Raw genomic sequence first — 19,564 nt, forward strand, 5'->3', positions numbered from 1 at the left:
GTCCAAATTGGGGTTTTTAGAGGCTCCCTCCACCATGAATTGGTCCAAACTGGGCTGTTTAGAGGCTCCCTCCACCATGAATTGGTCCAAACTGGGGTTTTTAGAGGCTCCCTCCACCATGAATTGGTCCAAACTGGGCTGGTTAGAGGCTCCCTCCACCATGAATTGGTCCAAACTGGGTTTTTTAGAGGCTCCCTCCACCATGAATTGGTCCAAACTGGGGTTTTTAGAGGCTCCCTCCACCATGAATTGGTCCAAACTGGGGTTTTTAGAGGCTCCCTCCACCATGAATTGGTCCAAACTGGGGCTTTTAGAGGCTCCCTCCACCATGAATTTGCCCAAACTGGGCTGTTTAGAGGCTCCCTCCACCATGAATTGGTCCAAACTGGGTTTTTTAGAGGCTCCCTCCACCATGAATTGGTCCAAACTGGGGTTTTTAGAGGCTCCCTCCACCATGAATTGGTCCAAACTTGGCTGTTTAGAGGCTCCCTCCACCATTAATTGGTCCAAACTGGGCTGGTTAGAGGCTCCCTCCACCATGAATTGGTCCAAACTGGGTTTTTTAGAGGCTCCCTCCACCATGAATTGGTCCAAACTGGGGTTTTTAGAGGCTCCCTCCACCATGAATTGGTCCAAACTGGGCTGTTTAGCGGCTCCCTCCACCATTAATTGGTCCAAACTGGGCTGGTTAGAGGCTCCCTCCACCATGAATTTGCCCAAACTGGGCTGTTTAGAGGCTCCCTCCACCATGAATTTGCCCAAACTGGGCTGGTTAGAGGCTCCCTCCACCATGAATTGGTCCAAATTGGGGTTTTTAGAGGCTCCCTCCACCATGAATTGGTCCAAACTGGGCTGTTTAGAGGCTCCCTCCACCATGAATTGGTCCAAACTGGGGTTTTTAGAGGCTCCCTCCACCATGAATTGGTCCAAACTGGGCTGGTTAGAGGCTCCCTCCACCATGAATTGGTCCAAACTGGGGTTTTTAGAGGCTCCCTCCACCATGAATTGGTCCAAACTGGGCTGGTTAGAGGCTCCCTCCACCATGAATTGGTCCAAACTGGGTTTTTTAGAGGCTCCCTCCACCATGAATTTGCCCAAACTGGGCTGTTTAGAGGCTCCCTCCACCATGAATTGGTCCAAACTGGGCTGGTTAGAGGCTCCCTCCACCATGAATTTCCCAAAACTTGGCTGTTTAGAGGCTCCCTCCACCATTAATTGGTCCAAACTGGGCTGGTTAGAGGCTCCCTCCACCATGAATTTGCCCAAACTGGGCTATTTAGAGGCTCCCTCCACCATGAATTGGTCCAAACTGGGTTTTTTAGAGGCTCCCTCCACCATGAATTGGTCCAAACTGGGCTGTTTAGAGGCTCCCTCCACCATGAATTTGCCCAAACTGGGCTGGTTAGAGGCTCCCTCCACCATGAATTGGTCCAAACTGGGCTGGTTAGAGGCTCCCTCCACCATGAATTTGCCCAAACTGGGCTGTTTAGAGGCTCCCTCCACCATGAATTGGTCCAAACTGGGTTTTTTAGAGGCTCCCTCCACCATGAATTGGTCCAAACTGGGCTGTTTAGAGGCTCCCTCCACCATGAATTTGCCCAAACTGGGCTGGTTAGAGGCTCCCTCCACCATTAATTGGTCCAAACTGGGCTGGTTAGAGGCTCCCTCCACCATGAATTTGCCCAAACTGGGCTGTTTAGAGGCTCCCTCCACCATGAATTTGCCCAAACTGGGCTGTTTAGAGGCTCCCTCCACCATGAATTTGCCCAAACTGGGCTGGTTAGAGGCTCCCTCCACCATGAATTGGTCCAAACTGGGCTGGTTAGAGGCTCCCTCCACCATGAATTTGCCCAAACTGGGCTGTTTAGAGGCTCCCTCCACCATGAATTGGTCCAAACTGGGTTTTTTAGAGGCTCCCTCCACCATGAATTGGTCCAAACTGGGCTGTTTAGAGGCTCCCTCCACCATGAATTTGCCCAAACTGGGCTGGTTAGAGGCTCCCTCCACCATTAATTGGTCCAAACTGGGCTGGTTAGAGGCTCCCTCCACCATGAATTTGCCCAAACTGGGCTGTTTAGAGGCTCCCTCCACCATGAATTTGCCCAAACTGGGCTGTTTAGAGGCTCCCTCCACCATGAATTTGCCCAAACTGGGCTGGTTAGAGGCTCCCTCCACCATGAATTGGTCCAAACTGGGTTTTTTAGAGGCTCCCTCCACCATGAATTTGCCCAAACTGGGCTGGTTAGAGGCTCCCTCCACCATGAATTGGTCCAAACTGGGTTTTTTAGAGGCTCCCTCCACCATGAATTTGCCCAAACTGGGCTGGTTAGAGGCTCCCTCCACCATGAATTGGTCCAAACTGGGTTTTTTAGAGGCTCCCTCCACCATGAATTTGCCCACACTGGGCTGGTTAGAGGCTCCCTCCACCATGAATTGGTCCAAACTGGGGTTTTTAGAGGCTCCCTCCACCATGAATTTGCCCAAACTGGGGTGTTTAGAGGCTCCCTCCACCATGAATTTGCCCAAACTCTGCTGGTTAGAGGCTCAATCCACCCTGATTTTCAAAACAAATGTTGGTGCCAACCTCAACTTACTACAAGGGCCAAATTCACTGCTGGTGACAAGCTCTCCTCACTGCAAGTGCCAAATACACATGTTTCAAGGTGTTTTCCTACTGTCAGAGAGGTGGTATTGAGTGTGTAAAGTGTGTAGTTGTTAGGCTGTGATGTTGGGGTAATAGAGGGTCTTTGGTGTGTTAGATGCCCTCAGACATGCTTCCCCTGCTGTCCCAGTGTCATTCCAGAGGTGTTGGCATCATTTCCTGGGGTGTCATAGTGGACTTGGTGACCCTCCAGACACGGATTTGGGTTTCCCCCTTAACGAGTATCTGTTCCCCATAGACTATAATGGGGTTCGAAACCCATTCGAACACACGAACATTGAGCGGCTGTTCGAATCGAATTTCGAACCTCGAACATTTTAGTGTTCGCTCATCTCTACTCTTTACTCAAAACCCAAGCAGGGTTTATTCCGAACTCTATGGGTTTCAACCCTCCAATAAGTCTACCACAGCGCTATTTTGTTCCTCTAACCAAATTATTAGTAAGGGCATTGAATCATTTATTGTAGGGGGGGATTGTGGGATGAATTTTAAATTAATTTTAAAGGAATTAATAAAAGGTATGTTTTAGTAAGGATTTAGTTCAGTGTATACCACATTAGTCTCCTTACACCCTGTGTAATTTATCCTCCAATAACTCTACAAGTTATACCCCACCCTATGGAAATGCTCCTTTACAGGGTTAATAAAATCTTTCAGAAAAGAAGTTTAAAAAAAAAAAAATTGTTATTTTATTGTAAGGTAGACTGTAGTGAGGTGTAAATTGATCCAGACTGTAATATTCACCACACAACATTTTTGTACAGCAGGTATTTGAAATCAGCATCAAATTCTCTTTTTATTACTCGATAAATAATATTTGCATTTAGTTAAAGGGGCTCTATCACTAGGAAAAGTCATTTTTAACTAATCACACCTTTGTATAGCCCTTAGAAAGTCTATTTCACACCTACCTTTTGTATGTAGATTGCCTCACTGGTTTCTGAATAAGTCCATTTATATTCATATGCTAATTAGACTAGTGCACGATAGAAGGTGCACACCTCTCCTATTGTCTTCTATGGGAGACGGCTCCTTCTGCTGCTGATGACTCGCTTCCTGTTTGCTTCACACACATAGAAGATAATGGGAGAGAGGAGGCTGCTGGGATAAACTTCCTGTACTGGCTGGAGGCTCATTAGCATATGAATAAAAACGGACTTATTCAGAGACCACTGAAGCAATCTACATACAAAAGGTAAGTGTGGAATAGCCTTTCTAAAGCCTATGCAAGCATGTGTTTAGATAAAAATGACTTTTCCCAGTGATAGAGCCCCTTTAAGCATCACATTTTTATAAGAAAGTAAAGTAACAAAACAGGATAAATATATACATTTTCAGCCACTATTGGATATACTCTATTGGTGTCATGTGTGTGTATACCTATAGTACTTTCTCTCATATATGCGGTATATACTTTATTTAACCATCAACACTGAAACTGCAACATCAAGGACAAACCATAAGGTTAGGCAAATCGAAGAAGAAACAAGTGTCACTAAGGCTAGGTTCACATCTGCGTTCGAGGGGTCTGCTTGAGGACCCTCTGAAGGGAAATCCAAACTGCTTAAAAAAGCGGTTACCCATGGCCTATAATGGCCCCGCACGTTTTCTGTTCGAAAAGGGCAACAAATGCAGAGAAAAGCACTGCTTGCAGCACTTTTCTCTTTGCATTTTTCAAGCGGAGAGGGGACTGGAATCCCTGAACAGACAGCCCAGCCTAATATCTGCAAATGATCAAATCTCAACCGCCTAGCTCCAACCTGTAGCATGTAGAGCGGAGGCATAAAAGCCACATTGATAGTGGGAAGAGTGTGGGATTCTTCCTTTGCCACTTGTTGCAAACTGAGAGGGACAAAATCCTTGAATTGAGAGACCTTAGTTTACCGCTCCAGCAGATGGCATTCCACCTAGGCCAAGTTGTTAACACTGTTAAACTTTGTATCTGGTAGTTGCGAGGACATTGAAGAACTGGAATATCAGCAAGCAGCATATGGAGGGGAACCTATGTGCAAACAGATTGTTTGGAATAGCATGTAGTGTTTTTTTTTTATAATTTGCATATAATTAACAGTTGTAAATATACAGTACATAAGTGTGCCCTCCCTCTTGTATATTATATTATAGAACCAGAGTGTACCCCTTCTCTTATATATTCTGTATATATTCTAACATGTCCATATAGTATCCCGTCTTATTCATCCTACATATACGCTATAGTTATCAGATGTGTATACACATAGTAGCCCCTCCCTTGTCTATATTCTTTATAGATTCTATGGTTATCTATGTAGTACCCTTCTATCCTATATATACTCTATAGCTGTTATACATACCTCTCAACTTTTGAAGAACCGAAAGAGGGACAAAACGTGTGCTGCGGCAAATTTAGCTCCACCCACTTTTATGTACACTCCGCCCATTCTCATTCATTTTTCTTGTGCCCCGACACAGTATAATCCTGCTACAGTCACCCGTAAATTATATGTCCCCCCTCCATCTCACCTCCAGATTCATATACCCCCTTCATCTTCCCCCAGTTTCACGTCCCCCCTCCATCTCTGCCACCAGATTCATGTCCCCCCATCTCTGCACACAGTTTCATGTGCCCCATCTCTGCCCCCAGATTCATGTCCCCCATCTCTTCCCCCAGATTCATGTCCCCTCATTTCTGCCCACAGTTTCATGTCCCCCCATCTCTGCCCACAGTTTCATGTCCCCCCATCTCTTTCCCCAGTTGAAACCGGGACATACGTCCCGCCGACCGGGACCATGGGACAGACACTGAATCCGTGAATGTCCCGCGGAATCCGGGACGGTTCAGAGGTATGTGTTATGTGTGTTTCTTCTACATTAGTGATACTCCATCCCAACCAATAAAGTTGTTTGTTTCAGTGCAGCCTCTCCCAGCCTTGGGATGCATAGACTAGTCCACTGCCGTCAACATTCCAACCTGTTCAATGTAAAAGCAGACCAGAAATGGAGAGGGTAAAAGTAGGTCCTCCCTCCAGAAACAGTAATATATGAATAGTTACTTGAAGGAAGACCTCCTGTTATTTAGGTAACTTACTAAATTTTTACAATTTTTAAATTAGGGAATGTTATGCAGGTATTGCAATAAACATTTAGAAAAATATCTGGTGTGAACTTTTAGTTTATACATATCACTGTAACAATATTACTGACTCTAAAGGGAAGACTTAAGTTTTACACTGAAAAAACTAGCTTACAGAATACAGCTACGGACATACATGGGATATCCTGCATCGGACCCACCCATAGCACAAACCACCTGGCTTTAAATGTGGGTTGAACCCATGCAGCTAACACAGATTACTAGAATTGAGAACTGCTGCAGCATATGCAGTAATAATTGACACAATATGTGTTTCAAATCCCTAGTACAAAACACTTTGAGCTCCAGTATTTTCCACTGTATGTAAATACTAATGTAATTTGCAGGTCAGTGGTTCTGCCAGCTGTGAGCCTACTGCAGACTTGTAACATGTGGTCCCAACCTGTAGAATGAGGACCTACTTCTAACTACTCCATTGCCTGAACTACACTGAACAGACTAGAATAGTGATCCCAGAGGGAGGGCCTACTATACTCCTGACACCTAGTTTGCTCTAGATTACTGATTCCAGAGGGAGGACCTCCTTGTAAGATCTGAACAGGCTAAGTTACTGACTCATCCTTTACACTGGAACTTTTTGTAGCGCTACTAATTGACTTTAACTATTGACAGCTGTAGCCACAAGATTGCATATAACTGGATACATTCATCTGAACTGCACTTGGAACTCAATAGTTAAAATCAATTACTAGCTCCACAAAGAGCCGCAGTGTAGCCTTGGCTTTACCCACTCCATCTGGATTTCATGCCTAAATCCACTACAATTCAGCCAGCTCACTGTGAAGTCCCTTACATGGCTTTGACTCTTAACCCCTTCCCACCACAGGCATTTTTCAATTTTCATTTTTGACTCCCCCCCCCCCCCCCTTCCAAACCTTTTTTATTTTTACGCTCTCAGAGGCATATGAGGTCTTAATGTTTGCAGGACAAATTTGTCTTCATGATGCTGCCATTAATTACTCTGTACAATGTACTGGGAGGCTGGAAAAAAATTCAGATTGGGTGGATTTGAAGAAAAAGTGCATTTGTATGACTTTCTTATGGGCTTCGTTTTTAAGGCGTTCACTGTGAAGCCAAAAAGACATGTCATCTGTATTCTATGTTTTGGCAACATTCTGAGGATACCAAATTTATATGGTCTGATTTCCATTTTAACCCCTTAACAAAAATCCAAAACTGTAGAAAAATGTTTTGGTTTTTTTTTCCCTAAAAGTCGCCATATTCTGACACTCGTAACTTTCTTATATTCTGCGTACAGGTATGCATAAGGCGCTTTTTTGCGGGATTAGGTGTACTTTTTAGCTATACCATTTTGGGGAATTGCTATTGCTTTGATTAATTTTTATTCAAATTTTTTATCAGGGGCATAACAGTGAAAAAACAGCAATTTGGCATTTTTATTTTTTTTCTTACTACAATGTTTACCGTTGGGAAAAATATTTTTATAGATCTGTAGAAATTTTCAGACAAAAGGATACTTAATGTTTAAGTGTTTCACAGTATATAAGTACTTCTGTACATGTTCTAGGGAAAGGGGGGTGATTTAAACTTCATTTAATATTTTTTTTTACACTTATTAGACCCCCTAGGGGTCTTGAACCCCAGGGGTTCTGATCACTAATGCATTACAAAAAAATAATGAAAGACAGGCCAGGGAGCCTTCACAAGCTTGCTCTGGGTGCTGGTGACACCCAGCAAAATGGTGTCGCTGCGGGTAAAATCGCATCTTGGTCAAACCAAGGCCCCAGAGAGGTTAATTCCCCCGATCAATGCGGGCACCGATTGCAGGCATTAGCGCTGGGTGTCTACTGTACAAAACAGTACGGTGGATGTCGGGAAAGGGTTAAAGACAACATTTCACCACCTCCAAGTAAAGCTCTTTCCATAAATTAATAGGTGCCACTCAGTGGCGTAACTAGGAATGGCGGGGCCCCATGGCGAACTTTTGACATGGGGCCCCCCCGACACCGAAGATCTCGACCGAGTCCCTCCTACGCATTCCTGCGCGCTCTATTATGTTCCATAGTGGCCCCTGCACACAGTATTATACCCAATAGTGGCCCCTGCACACAGTATTATACCCAATAGTGGCCCCTACAGGACTAAATACTGTCACGTCACCCGCTGACCGCTATACCAGGACAAATTGTGGATAAAAAATCTGGTCATGTGCATTACAATTTAGTAACTCCATGTGCCTCATATTAATAGCAGTTAACCCCATCATCTCCCTCACATTAACCCCTGTGTGCCTCACCATAAGAGTTACTGATATGTGAGAGACATGGAGGTAATAATAAAGTATCTTCATTATTATTCAGTGGCGGATCCAGGGTTTGCGGGTCCCTGGGCAATTGACTTTGGCGGGGCCCTACTTACTGGGGGTCTCGCACTTCTAACCTGTACTTCCCAACTGTTGAAGACTAGAAAGAGGGGACAAAACGTGCGGCGCGCGCAGCGCTCTGCAGCAAATTAGGCCCCGCCCACTTTTATGTTGACTCCACCCATTCTCATTCAATTTTCATGTGATTCCACACAGTATAATCCTCCTACAGTCACCCGTAAATTATATCTCCCCCCCATTTTCATATACACCCTTCATCTACCCCTAGTTTCATGTCCCCCCCCCTCTATCTCTGTCCCCAGTTTCATGCCATTCTCCCCCTTTATCTGCCCACAGTTTCATTTCCCCCCGTCTCTGCCCCAGTGTCATGCCGTTCTCCCCCCTTCATCTGCCCCAGTGTCATGCCATTCCCCCCCCTTCATCTGCCCTAGTGTCATGCCGTTCTCCCCCTCCATCTGCCCCAGTGTCATGCTGTTCTCCCCCCCTTCATCTGCCCCAGTGTCATGCCGTTCTCCCCCCTTCATCTGCCCCAGTGTCATGCCATCCCCCCCCTTCATCTGCCCTAGTGTCATGCCGTTCTCCCCCCCTTCATCTGCCCCAGTGTCATGCTGTTCTCTCCCCCTCTTCATCTGCCCCAGTGTCATGCCGTTCTCCCCCTTCATCTGCCCCAGTGTCATGCCGTTCTCCCCCTCCATCTGCCCCAGTGTCATGCCGTTCTCCCCCTTCATCTGCCCCAGTGTCATGCCGTTCTCCCCCTCCATCTGCCCCAGTGTCATGCTGTTCTCTCCCCCTCTTCATCTGCCCCAGTGTCATGCCGTTCTCCCCCTTCATCTGCCCCAGTGTCATGCCGTTCTCCCCCTCCATCTGCCCCAGTGTCATGCCGTTCTCCCCCTCCATCTGCCCCAGTGCCATGCCGTTCTCCCTCCTCCATCTGCCCCAGTGCCATGCCGTTCTCCCTCCTCCATCTGCCCCAGTGCCATGCCGTTCTCCCTCCTCCATCTGCCCCAGTGCCATGCCGTTCTCCCTCCTCCATCTGCCCCAGTGCCATGCCGTTCTCCCTCCTCCATCTGCCCCAGTGTCATGCCGTTCTCCCCCTCCATCTGCCCCAGTGCCATGCCGTTCTCCCTCCTCCATCTGCCCCAGTGTCATGCCGTTCTCCCCCTCCATCTGCCCCAGTGTCATGCCGTTCTCCCCCTCCATCTGCCCCAGTGCCATGCCGTTCTCCCTCCTCCATCTGCCCCAGTGCCATGCCGTTCTCCCTCCTCCATCTGCCCCAGTGTCATGCCGTTCTCCCCCTTCATCTGCCCCAGTGTCATGCCGTTCTCCCCCTCCATCTGCCCCAGTGCCATGCCGTTCTCCCTCCTCCATCTGCCCCAGTGCCATGCCGTTCTCCCTCCTCCATCTGCCCCAGTGCCATGCCGTTCTCCCTCCTCCATCTGCCCCAGTGCTGTCAGCTCCTGCTTTAACGCTGAGCTCAGTTGGAGTCGGGACATGCCGACCGGGACCATTTTGTTAGGTCCCGGCCGCGCCGCGGGGCCCCGCTAAGCGCGGGGCCCCGGGCGGTTGCCCGGCTCGCCCGGCCCTGGATCCGCCCCTGTTATTATTACCCCCATATGTCTCACATATCAGTAACTCTTATGGTGAGGCACACGGGTTAATGTGAGGGAGATGATGGGGTTAACTGCTATTAATATGAGGCACATGGAGTTACTAAAACACAAGTAATCACCCCATATGCCTGACATTAATAAGTAACCCCAGTACGTACCTGTGTAGCTTTAGTTTCATTTTCCTTCTTCCTTTCTTCCTCCAGTGCAGGACGGCAGGAGCTCGGCAGGGATAAGCCCCGCCTCCTCCTCTCATTGGTGGGCAGAGGACAGCAGAGAAAGGGAGGGGGGAGAGAGGAGGAGCGTCCTGAAGCGCTGAGAGGAGCCAGAGCTGCAGCTCCTGTGTCTCAGCCGTTGCTGCAGCTTCGGGGCCCCCTGTTGGTGTAAAGTATTCCACCAACAGGGGGCCCCGATCATTATACTCGGGGGTCCGAAAAGACCTCCGAGAATAATGATAGCAGCGGTAGCAGCTGTCACCGGGCCCCTAATGCCCCGGGCCCTGTGGCAGCTGCTACCGCTGCTATGGTGGTAGTTACGCCACTGGTGCCACTCCACTGATTCTGCAACAGTTAGAATTTTTCTTTCTAGTCTAGTTAATTTTGGTGCTTGATAAGCTATTTAGGCTCTGTACTGTCAGGCAGGAGGTGACAAGACGTGTTATTCTGAGCTTTAACTCTGTCTTCCTATGATTGGATCTCTGAACACAACCCCTTGCATGACATTAGAGAGCTAAAATAGCACATCAGGCACCAAACTGTGCTTGTTGCTCAAAAATGGTGGAAGCTAAAGAAAACATTACAGCATTAGAACTGCGCTGGAATGGAAGATTATAAAGATAATCCATTTTCCCTTAGCCCAAATAGCAGCGCAAGATGGGGTATTCCTGCCCCTGTGTGCTGTTAAAACAAGTGGAACTTTTAATTAGCTAACAGAACTTTCCCCTATAAGAGGCCGAGAGAGCTCCTCCCCTTGTGTGTTATTCCAAGAGTATAACAATATACAATAATAATACAATAATAAATGGGAGGGAGCCTTGTGCTGCTGTTTGGGCTAAGGGAAAACAGATTATCTTTATAATCTTCCATTTCCCCTACGCCCAACAGCAGCACAAGATGGGGATTTAGCAAGTATAACCCCAACTAGGGTGGGGGGTCTTGGCAAGCAGATGCCAAGACAGAATGCCCAAAGGCTACAGAGTCCAAGATGCGCCAGTCCAATCTATAGTGCCTGGCGAAGGTCAGCTGCGAACTTCAGGAAGCAGCGGCACATATCTGCTCTAAGGAGAGTGAGCGTCTCTCTGCCCAGGTGGTTGACACAGCTCTGGTAGCGTGGGCACGTACAAACTCTGGCACTGATAGGTCCAGGGCACGAAGGGAGCAGACGATGGCCTCCCTGATCCATCGTGACAGGGTGACTTTAGACGCTTTAACGCCCCTATTATGGCCATAAACATTGATTAGCAGGTTTTCCGACCTCCAGAAAGAGGCTGTATGATCCAGGTAAATTCGTAGTGCTCTGACCAAGTCCAGCTTATGCATCCTTTCCTCCCACTCAGAAGTGGGAGAGGGAAAAAAGGCCGGCAGGGAAATTACCTAGTTGATATTATAAAAGGTAGGAACCTTTGGCAGAAATCCCTGGATGAACCTAAGTTGTACCCTATCCAGGAAGAAGGTAATTAAAGGTTCGGAGGCCGCCAGGGCCTGTAATTCTCCAACCCTCTTGGCGGAGGTTATTGCCAACAAGAAGGTTACCTTGTAAGAAAGGTATTTCCAATCCACTTCAGACAATGGTTCAAAGGGGGAGAACAAAGCTCCTGTAGAAACGCAGCCAGGTCCCACTTAGGGACCGGGGGCTGTACCTGGGGGCGGTGCCTAGAGGCCCCTCTTAAGAATTGCTTTATTAGAGGATCTTGAGATAACCGGGTCCCCAGAAGAGCAGAAAGAACTGAAACATGAACCTTCAGGGTGGCTGGTGTTAACCCCTTATCCAGGCTGCTTTGTAGGAACTCCAAGACAGACTCGATAGCAGAGTTGTTGAGCTGCCTATCCGCACACCATCTTTGAAATATCCGAGAGATCCTTAGATAGCTCCAGTTAGTTGATTCCTCTCTTGAATGGGCCAAAGTTCTTAGAACGCCCTGGGACAATCCTCTATCTCCGCATACGGCGCGGTCAACCTCCAGGCAGTGAGGTTGAATCTGTCTAGGTCCTGGCAGAGCTGTCTGTTTAGAGTTACCAGGTTTTGGACTTGTGGAAGCCTTCAGTAGGTCCCTCGACTCATCAAAATGAGGTGGGTAAACCATGCCCTTTTTGGCCAGAACGGCATGATCACTATAGCCGAAGTCTGGTCCTGCCTGAGTTTCGCCAATACCTTCGGAATCATGGGAATTGGAGGAAAAACATACGCCAGTTTGAACCTCCAAGGTATTGACAGGGCATCCACCGCCAAAGGATTGTCTTCCCGGTAGAGGTAGCAAAATTTCTGTACTTTGGCGTTGTACTGGGTGGCCATCAGATCCACCTCGGGGAGACCCCACATCTCGGTGAGATGGTGAAAGATGTCCTGATTCAGGGACCATTTGCCTGACGTCACCAGGCCTCTGCTGAGCTGATCCGCAAGGATATTCAGTAGACCTGGAATGTGAACCACTGATAGCTGGGACAGGTTCCTCTCTGCCCAGGAAAATATCAAGTTCGTTACCTGCAGGAGAGAGGAGGATCTGGTTCCCCCTTGTTTGTTGATGTATTGGAGTGCTGTTAAGTTGTCTGTCCTTACTCTTACAGCTTTCCCCTGCAGGTGGGGTGCAAACGTCAGAAGTGCACGGTGTACCGCGGTAAGCTCGCGCCAATTGGACGATTGAGCTCTCTCCAGCTGATTCCAGGTACCTCGTACCGGGGTCTCCCCTGGATGCGCTCCCCATGCTGTGAGGGAGGCATCTGTGACAAAGTAATCTCCAGTCTGTAGAAAGGGGAGGACTGATCTGATGGTCTCCATACGGAACCGTACCTTGTGGATAAATCGATTCAGGTATCTGAGATCGATGATTATATGCCATCCGCCTAATGACTTTGGTACCAAGAACACCGGAGAATAGACGCCTTGACCGTGTTCTTATCGGGGAACCGGTTCCAATGCATCTTTGTCCACGTACTCCTGGTGGGATTTTCTAGATGAAGTTGCCTGATGTCCTGAAGAGGGTGGGTTCTCACATATTTTTCTGGTGGAAGAGAGGAGAAACTTATCTTGTAACCGTCTCGGATCACTTGCAGGACCCAAGGATCCTGAATAAGACAGAACCAGGCGGACACGTGTTGAGAGAGGCGACCACCTACCGCCGCAGGTACGCGGGGGGAGGGGGGCGGGATAGCCAGAAGGATCTTATCTTCTCAGGGTCATGAGAGGACCCTTGACCTCCGCCTCTGGACTGGGTGCCGGGGTGCCTTTGTCCTCGAGAGCCTCCTTTTGCAAATTCACGGCCACGAAAGGAGGAACTCTGTCTTCCACCTAAGGGCTGAGGAAGGTTCTTCCCCTTTGAATCAGAGAGTCCCTCCATTATCCGGTCTAGCTCCTTCCCGAATAGCCTCCCCAGCTCAAAGGGAAAAGCCACAAAGACTAAATTTGGAGGCGTTATCCGCCCTCCACGGTTTCAACCATAGCGGACCCCTGGCTGCAGTAGATAGAGCCATAGATCTGGATGATAACTTCGTCTGGTAGAAGGTTGCTTCAGATAGGAAGTCGACCATCAGGGAGATGTCTGACATGGATGTCAAGAGTCAATATCTTTCTCCAGGGAAGAAAGGTCAGAACGAAGTTTCGCCACTACCTCTCTAGCAGAGATCCCCACCGAAGCTTGGGCGTAGGAGGTCGCATAAACTCGCCTCAGAGAACCTTCCACGTGACGGTCCATTGGGTCTTGTAGATTGGACCTGTCTTCTGCAGGGACCACAGTACGCTTTGATAATTTGGCGACTGCCATATCCACTCTAGGGAAAAAACCCCAAGAGCCCTGCTGAATTTTGGAGATGGGAAAGAGCGCCCTGAAACGCCTGGAAGGGTTAAATGCTTTCCCTGGGCGCAGCCTCCATCCTAAAGTATTTGGATCTTCTAGATGACCCCTCCTCAGTAGAATCCCCGACACGGTCCTTAGACTTGATGGCATTAATTAATCTGGGTATTTTTTAATAGGGTAGATGGGCTTTTCAGGTTCCTCCATTTCTTTCTCCGAGGAAACTTCATCCACTATGTGGAGGTCCTCCAGAGGGGGGAGGGATACCTGGCGGCCTTCCACCCGAGGTCTTTTAGATAGATGCATGATTGACTCCTTCATCTCCCTCATGGACTGTTCCACAAATTCTTTGACCCAGCTGGCAACATCCCGGAGGGGTGTGTCCTCAGATGGTGGGCCTCTGCAACCACAGCAGAACTGATATTCATAGCCATTAGGCAAAGGGATCCCGCACTTCCCGCAGGCTAGGTGCTTGCGTTTGGAGGTTGACTTTCTCCTGGGATCACAGAAGAGGAGGACATTTAGAAGAAGAACAAAATATAGGTTAATTCCATAACCCAGGAAAAAGTACCCCCACTGCCCGAGCTACCTACGCTTAGATGCACAACAAAGGGAGCTCAGAGCTTGCTAGCAAGGAACACCAAGCGGCAGAAGCTTGTGCACAGATGTGGACAAGCATAGAGCTCAGGGCAAAGGGGATTTAAATAGCCCGGGAAGTAAAGATGGGGCGGGGACTACAGAACTCCACCCCCTGATCCCTCCTCCCCCTCGCCGCTAAACAAGACAGCCGGGGGGGGGGGGGGGGAGGAAGGAGGTCATGGAGGGGCTAAATAAAGAAAAATCTTCATCCCAAGATGAGAATGCTCAAAATCCTCCTGAAGAGAGCTGGGAGAGAGCTGCACCGCAAAGCTACTGCGCTTGCGCAGGCTCAACCCGGAAATAGAAGCCTGCGCACACAAGATCAGTGCCCGGCTGGAACCTGCCGCAGCACAAAAATTCCACAGAGACCGTGGAGAGAAGAAAGGTTTCCCCCCTCCCCGCGACCAAGAGAAGCCGGCGCGGACCGACCAGCAGCAGCATGTAGAAGGCCCCAAATCTGCGGACTCCCCCAAGGGGAGAGAACAGAGATGCTGCAGGCAAGTAAGACATCTGGGGGATAGGCAGAGATACATCCCCCCCCCCACCTGTCCAGACACAGGACAGAACAAAACACAGGGGGGAGGAGGTCTCTCGGCCTCTTATAGGGGAAAGTTCTGATAGCTAATTAAATTAAAAGTTCCACCTGTCCTAACAGCACACAGGGGCAGGAATACCCCATCTTGTGCTGCTGTTGGTCGTAGGGGAATCATTGCATTGGTTCTTATTAACTGCTGCTAAGATCTTGACTTGGTGGAGATCTCCATTCTCTTCAAGTATAGGACTGGAAGGTTTGGAGTCACTCTGGCCTGTGTGTCTTTTTCCTTTGCGTACTACAGGGTTAGGCAGGGAGGTATGGATGATTTGAACGGGGGCGCCACGCAAGGTGGTGATAACCTTGGTGGATAAAGAATGGGGGTATCTGCTTATCAGGAGCCACCATTTTAGTAGCAATGGAGACAAGGTCGATAGAGCATCGTGTGTTCATGTACAACACCTTTATTGAAACGGTCTGTTCTGTCATCCAAACACAGAGACGTTTCTGGAATCATTTCAACGTTGGCCGTCATGGTCGTGTTCCAAAGATTAACACGATAATGAAGAGGTTGAATAATTTTCAACGAACAGATTCTTTGAGACCCGGAACTGCACGAGGAGGTGACTGAACGGTACAGACCCCAGAAAACATCGAAAGGGTGCGTCAAGCAGTAGAAGCCAGCCCTCGACGTTTGACCGTACGGCATGCTCGTACTCTTCGCATGTCGTACCGATTTAGAGGAGTATGGACAACTCACAACATCTACAGGAGTGTATGGACAAAAACGGACGCCATTTGACAGATGCAATTCTTCGTACATAATCAATGTTTTAATTTCTTTTTTTGTTTTTCTTTGAATTTTGTAATGGCAACATCCAAGCTACACAATGAAAAAATAAAATTTGAGTTTCGTTGAAAAATGAGTGTGTAAATGTTATTTTAAATCATCCATACCTCCCTGCCTAACCCTGTACTTCTGACATAGCGAAGACTTCACACTAAAAAGCTTAAATTCCCTAAGAAACGCCTCTCTTCTGGGAAGAATCCACCACACAGTTCTTTGCTGATACCAGCCTTCCTTGCTCCACCATTGCCTCTCACAGGACGGGGGCCCTACATGGCATAAACGCCACAGTTTGGCTGTACCAATGGAAGAACAAAAGGACGGTGCTCTCACGTCCAAAGGAATTTATTCAAAAAGAAGATTGCACAACGCAAAAACAGTTGCCGCGTTTCGGGTCGGAACCCTTTATCAAGTGTGTAACTAGTTAAAAACAATAAATATAGTATATGTATAAAAAACATGAATATACAAAGACATAATTTAAAAAACAGATTAGCTTGTCAAAGAAAAAAACAACAGACCACGACGTTATTAGGCAAGAGAATCATTTACCTATAAACCAAGAACCTATAAACAAATCCAAGGTATATTATATGAATTCTGAATTAAACTCAGATGATGTATTACACATCATTAGTCATAGACAAACTATTATATATTGATCATATTATTCATACTCGAGATAACTATAGATCCTTAACATCCCATATGTTCAGTGACTATTATTATATTTCATTAGAACAAGATTCCAGCAATAATATTGTCTTACCTTCACTAATCGAGCTTAGTGAAGGTAAGACAATATTATTGCTGGAATCTTGTTCTAATGAAATATAATAATAGTCACTGAACATATGGGATGTTAAGGATCTATAGTTATCTCGAGTATGAATAATATGATCAATATATAATAGTTTGTCTATGACTAATGATGTGTAATACATCATCTGAGTTTAATTCAGAATTCATATAATATACCTTGGATTTGTTTATAGGTTCTGGGTTTATAGGTAAATGATTCTCTTGCCTAATAACGTCGTGGTCTGTTGTTTTTTTCTTTGACAAGCTAATCTGTTTTTTAAATTATGTCTTTGTATATTCATGTTTTTTATACATATACTATATTTATTGTTTTTAACTAGTTACGCACTTGATAAAGGGTTCCGACCCGAAACGCGGCAACTGTTTTTGCGTTGTGCAATCTTCTTTTTGAATAAATTCCTTTGGACCTGAGAGCGCCGTCCTTTTGTTCTTCCATTGGTGCATCCTCCTGGTTTTTGACCAGTGTTATAGAGACGTGCTGCCACTCTCACTCTGACAAAGCCTAATATTGCTGAAAACGGAGTTGTGAACGGAGTCACAACCCGATCAGGTGAGAGGCCACCAGGTCCTGAGTTCTTTTCATAAACACCAGATAATTCATCTATATATTTATAATAGACCATCTACACTATAAGTGTGCTCGGTGTCTCTCTATTCACAGTTTGGCTGTGGCGGATATGTAGCGGAAAGAAACATAACATTTTACAGCCCCAAGGCAAAGTGGTCCCTGGGCACCCATCTAAAACTGCTCTGAAAATCTGAATAAGAGTGCAACTCCCGTTGTACCAGTAGGTGAATAGAGGCCCCCAAAGGCTTCCAGATTAGAAACCAATCTTCCAGAAAGGGAAAAGAGACAGCCTCTTCTAAATCTAAGGGTGCCAACTGTCTGAGAGGAATTTTTGCTGAATCTTCAGGAAGTGGAACCTCCTAGGGTTTCCATCCACTGGATCGGAAACTAACTGCATCCCTCCATTCCCCAAGCTCAGACACTACTCCCATATAATACAGGTCCCTTCGTGCCTTCCATACTATAGCGCGCGGCAGCAGTCAGAAAAGAGGGTGCTGCCAGCCTGCAGGAGAAAGCCTGGAAGGAAGAGCGGTATATATGATAGAGTGGCTTTGGGGAACGGGGTTGTAGTAGTGACATTCCGTTTCTGGATCAACATCGGATAACTAGCAAATGGGGGGTCACATGATGGGTAAATATACACTCACCGGCAACTTTATTAGGTACACCATGCTAGTAACGGGTTGGACCCCCTTTTGCCTTCAGAACTGCCTCAATTCTTCGTGGCATAGATTCAACAAGGTGCTGGAAGCATTCCTCAGAGATTTTGGTCCATATTGACATGATGGCATCACACAGTTGCCGCAGATTTGTCGGCTGCACATCCATGATGCGAATCTCCCGTTCCACCACATCCCAAAGATGCTCTATTGGATTGAGATCTGGTGACTGTGGAGGCCATTGGAGTACAGTGAACTCATTGTCATGTTCAAGAAACCAGTCTGAGATGATTCCAGCTTTATGACATGGCGCATTATCCTGCTGAAAGTAGCCATCAGATGTTGGGTACATTGTGGTCATAAAGGGATGGACATGGTCAGCAACAATACTCAGGTAGGCTTTGGCGTTGCAACGATGCTCAATTGGTACCAAGAGGCCCAAAGAGTGCCAAGAAAATATTCCCCACACCATGACACCACCACCACCACCAGCCTGAACCGTTGATACAAGGCAGGATGGATCCATGCTTTCATGTTGTTGATGCCAAATTCTGACCCTATCATCCGAATGTCGCAGCAGAAATCGAGACTCATCAGACCAGGCAACGTTTTTCCAATCTTCAATTGTCCAATTTCGATGAGCTTGTGCAAATTGTAGCCTCAGTTTCCTGTTCTTAGCTGAAAGGAGTGGCACCCGGTGTGGTCTTCTGCTGCTGTAGCCCATCTGCCTCAAAGTTCGACGTACTGTGCGTTCAGAGATGCTCTTCTGGCTACCTTGGTTGTAACGGGTGGCTATTTGAGTCACTATTGCCTTTCTATCAGCTCGAACCAGTCTGGCCATTCTCCTCTGACCTATGGCATCAACAACGCATTTCCGCCCACAGAACTGCCGCTCACTGGATGTTTTTTCTTTTTCGGACCATTCTCTGTAAACCCGAGAGATGGTTGTGCGTGAAAATCCCAGTAGATCAGCAGTTTCTGAAATACTCAGACCAGCCCTTCTGGCACCAACAACCATGCCACGTTCAAAGGCACTCAAATCACCTTTCTTCCCCATACTGATGCTCGGTTTGAACTGCAGGAGATTGTCTTGACCATGTCTACATGCCGAAATGCACTGAGTTGCCGCCATGTGATTGGCTGATTAGAAATTAAGTGTTAACGAGCAGTTGGACAGGTGTACCTAATAAAGTGGCCGGTGAGTGTACATTTTGATAAATTATGTTATTTAGAAAGTAAGCGGGGGATGGTGTTTAGATTAGTGTAGGGATTAGACAACCCCTTTAAGATCCTAATACAGCGGTTCTCAACCTGTGGGTCGTGACCCCGGGGTCGCCACATACCTCCCAACCGTCCCGGTCGGTGGGAGGTATGTCCCAGTTTCAACTGATCGGCGCCCGGAGGACGCTGATGAGTTGAAAACACAGGCGATTAAAGCAGGAGTTGACACAGCCAGCTCCTGCTTTAACGCTTTGCTGCGGCTTCTGTATGTGTAGCCGCGATGTGATGACGTCACATCGCGGCTACAACTATATGAGTGAGCGAGACTGAGCGGGCAGCGGGGGATCGTTGGAAAGGGAGTATGTGTTTTGTTTTTTTTTAAACATTAAGGTGGAACATAATGAAGGGGCAGATGAAGGGGGGGGATGGCATGACACTGGGGGCAGAGATGGAGGGACATGAAACTGGGCAGATGAAGTGGGGGAGACGGCATGACACTGGGGGCAGAGATGGAGGGACATGAA

Source organism: Leptodactylus fuscus, chromosome 7, assembly GCF_031893055.1.
Source record: "Leptodactylus fuscus isolate aLepFus1 chromosome 7, aLepFus1.hap2, whole genome shotgun sequence".
Lineage (NCBI taxonomy): Eukaryota > Metazoa > Chordata > Amphibia > Anura > Leptodactylidae > Leptodactylus > Leptodactylus fuscus.